We start from the raw sequence: 4,265 nt of genomic DNA on the forward strand, positions 1-4,265 counted from the left end.
TTCCTAAGCAGAAGAGGAAGGTAGGAAAGGTGAAGAGATTTTTCATTCTGTGAATACTATTTCGCTTTCACAAAGCAGTTAGTATGACTTTGTGATGCAGTTTTACAAATGCCGCAGTCCAGTCCTGTATGCTCATGGTCTGTAACACCATAATTAAAAGAGAACCAGATACAAAGATTTTATGTTGTTCTGTCAGATGCTTGTCTGCAAAATATTGTAATGAATCAAAGCAAATCAAATCCTTAAGCCAGAAATGGAGTTAATACTGAAGTAAATGCAGATGTTTTCCATTTTGACCTCAGAACACCAATAAAATGCTGATTTTCAAGCAATAATAGGCATCGAGGAAGAACTTGGTGCCAGATAAGAAACACAAATGCTTTTGTTTGCATGGTGGTACCAGAGAACTTCCATGTCTCATAGACAGGCTGCCCAGAGAAGCTGTGGATGCTCCATGCCTGGAGGTTGGTCCAAGACAGCCTGATGTGGTGGGTGGCAACCAGCCCACGGCAGGGGGTTGGTACCGAATGGTCTTGAAGTCCCTTCCAATCCCATCCAAGCCATTCCATGAAACACGGGGTAACTCAGAGTTACTGTGTCTTCACTCATTAATTTTTAGACAGAGGTCTTGTTTCTCTAGGTAGCTTTATAGATGCAATGTGTTGGGTGTTTTTTTTTCTTTTTTTTTCTTTATTTTTTTTTCTGAAATGAGTATTTGGGGTAGTTTTACTCAATTAATCATTCTCCAGCTCAAATTGTCCCCCATTCCTTCCTTTCCACCCAGGGGTGGACAGTTCTCAGCTCAGAAAGTAAATGGATTTTGCACACATTAATCTGGGGATATTAGACATCACATCCTGAGAATTCCTTATGGGAAGGAAATATTTACATGTAACTTTTTTCTCATTTTCTGAGATGGCTGCATTCTGCATTGCTTTGGAAGAAATCAAAAGGCGTTAAAGGTGGTGCGACTTCATGAGAACATCTGCGCATTTTCAACAGGTTTGACATTTCAATTTGATGTTTTAACCTTTTTAGCACATACAAACAGAATCTGAACAGTCTGACAGATTGGACCCTTTCACCTGTTTTCCAATCCAACTGCACTTTCTGTCGGAATTTACCAGTTTAGTGTAAAGATAAAGAAGCAGAGTTTTCCCAGGCACCTTGTCACAGCTCTCTGCTCACTGAATACATCTTTTCCTGCATCACGGAGATGGCTATTGGGAATGTGTAACCAATGAGATTCACCAGAATGAGTGTGCCAACAGGAAGACAGGCCACCAGCTTCTGACTGGACCTCCGCGGCACACTCCAGAGGCTGAGACAACCAGCCAACCAGGAAGGAGCAGGGGAGCAACACCATTGAAGGCAGCACAGAAGGAAGAGCAAAGGTCTAGTTTTGTGATATGGGTGAGAGGAGCCATTTGGTGGCAGAAAGACAGGAATACTGTGTGGCTCTGGGGAAAATTCATTTGGTCACTGTCAGACAGCACAGTCTGGAAAATTAAGTGGAAATGAATGTGGAGCTATGCGAGGTGAAGTTATGCCACAGTCAAAAGGTAAAGAGCAGAAAAGAGTCCCATTATATCAGGGCAGAGAGAAATGCAAAAGGTGTTTAATGCACAGGGCACGACTTGCTGAGTCAGTCCTGGGAGATGAAGATAGTGAGCACGGTCTGAGGGGCTGCCAGAAGATCATGCTTATTTTGGTTGAACATTTGCTTTCAGGGTAATGATGGCCCTTATTCTCCCTTTCCAGGAAGGGTGAAGGTGAGGATCTTGTTGCAGCTGTTTTATAAAATCCTGGACAATTTCCACTTAACATTCTCAAAACGGATTGTCAATTCCAGCTGTCCTGGAAGCCCCAGCTACTTTAGCACATCTACTCTGTTACCCAGGGATACTTCTGCATTAACAATATCTGAAGGTCTACTTAATCAACTCAGATATACCTCAGTCAATCACCCACTCCCACTCCTTTTTTATATTCTGCTCTAGGTGAAAAAATCAAATCCATGGAGATAAGCAACAAAGAACGACTCCTGGTTTGGTTCTTCCCTACCCTTCTTTGTTTGATACTCACTGACAGGCAGACTGAATATTGATCTCTGGTTCTTCAACACCAGATCAGTAAAGAACCTCCTGGGAAACAAAAATATTCTGAGGTATATGCTGAGAAATGAGGGAGCTGTTTCTTTCAGCCAAGTGGGAAGGTGGGCTGAAGGTCTTGAGAGTGGAAAGAACTTGACATTTCTTTAAGTCAAAAACACGAATAACATTTGGAGTGGACATCTCAAGCAAGAGACATGCTTGTAAACTCAAGGCTCCAGTTTGTAATTGTGGGTGAGTATTACAGAATCAAGTAAATATTCACCTCAAAAAAGAACAGAAAATAAATTGAGCATGTAGAGAAAAAGAAGTAGAGTTTGGAATTCACAAAGTATCAGAATAAGATAAAAAAAATATTAAAAATTGAGTTCTCCTAGGCCCTGTAGTGTGTACTGAAATAAAAAGTAAGATAATTTTGATTGTGTAAATGGAAGAGGAAATGTCTGGTCTGCTCTGTACCAAAAGCTGGTCAATGGAAAATCCTGGGCTGTCCCCACAGTCAAAGGAGTGCCTTGTCCTACCAGTCAGACTCCCTCCAGGACTCTCAGGAAGCCAAAGCTGCCCCTCTTGCTCACAACTGCTGTGGGCAGTGGGCTTTGCTTCAACCTTATTTGTAGCATTTTTAAGCATCTGTGGAACAGGCATGAGGGACAACTCATTGATCCATTTTCCTGTGGGATGAATGGCTGGGGAGCAACCTGCTCCAGGCTGGGACAGATGGTCTTTTTTTGGAGATATATCCTTCCTGCACTAGAAGAGAAGTTTTCAAAGACCAAAGCAAGAGTGAGTAGCAGATTGCAGCATGAAGCTGAAGATCTGTGAAAAGGAGCCAAGAGACAGCACTGGAGATCAGACAGGCAGGCTTTACACAGACAGGGGATTTGCTTTGAGACCAGAGGGAAGAGCATTATCGCCTTCAGATGCAGAGCCAGCTGGGAAATAGAACCTGCCCTTCAGCATAGCTTTGAGGACGGCTAGGGGAAGTTATGTGTCGTGTAGCTACACACATGCATAACAAAACAAAACAGAAGTATTTCTATTTCAGTCTCCCTGGCATAGCTGCTGAATATTTTTCATTTTTGAATTTTACGATACCAAGCTGAGTGGTGTGGTTGACATGGTAGAAGAAAGGGATGCCATTCAGAGGGTCATCAAAAGACTTGAAAGGTGGGCCTGGGTGAACCTGATGAGGTTCAACATGGCAAAGTGCAAGGTTTTGCACTTGGGCCGGAGGAATCCCAGGTATCCATACAGACTGGAAGGAGCGGTCCTTGAGAGCAGCCCTGGGGAGAAGGACCTGGGGGTCTTGATGGATGAAAAACTGAACATGAGCCAGCAGTGCGCTCTGGCAGCTCGGAAGGCAAATGCTGTCCTGAGCTCCATCAGAAAAGCGGTGCCCAGCAGGGACAGGGAGGTGATTGTCCCCCTCTACTCTGCTCTTGTGAGGCCCCATCCGGAGTACTGTGTTCAGGTCTGGAGCCCCCAGTACAAGAAAGACAGAGAGCTGTTGGAGAGGGTCCAGAGGAGGGCCACTAGGATGATCAGGGGACTGGGGCACCTCCCCTATGAAGACAGGCTGAGGGAGCTGGGCTTGTTCAGCCTGGAGAAAAGAAGTCTGCGGGGTGACCTCATTGCAGCCTTTCAGTACCTAAAGGGAGCCTACAGACAGGAGGGGAATCAACTCTTCGAAAGGTTGATAACTGCAGGACAAGGGGAAATTGCTTCAAGTTGAGGGAGGGAAGGTTTAGGTTGGATATCAGGGGGAAGCTCTTTACAGAGAAATGGTGAGGTGCTGGAACAGGCTGCCCAGAGAGGTTGTGGATGCTTTGTCCCTGGAAGTGTTCAAGGCCAGATTGGATGGGAACCTGGGCAGCCTGGTCTAGTATTAAATGGGGAGGTTGGTGGCCCTGCATGTGGTGGGGGGGTTGGAGATTCATGATCCAAGAGGTCCCTTACAACCCTGGACATTCTGTGATTCTGTGAATATTCAAATTTCTATTCAGATGGCCTCTTTTAATTTAAAAGCTTTCAGTCTTTTAGGGTGGAGCTCACTGTACAAGATGGGTTAGACAAAAGAATCTTGGAGTGCACATGAAGGTGAGGCATACCTGAACTGGAAAAATATAGTTATATATATATATAGTTATATAATTA

The sequence above is a fragment of the Centrocercus urophasianus genome, unplaced genomic scaffold (assembly GCF_019232065.1).
Source record: "Centrocercus urophasianus isolate 14NV4802_14NV808 unplaced genomic scaffold, USGS_Curo_1.0 seq_9, whole genome shotgun sequence".
NCBI classification, from domain to species: domain Eukaryota; kingdom Metazoa; phylum Chordata; class Aves; order Galliformes; family Phasianidae; genus Centrocercus; species Centrocercus urophasianus.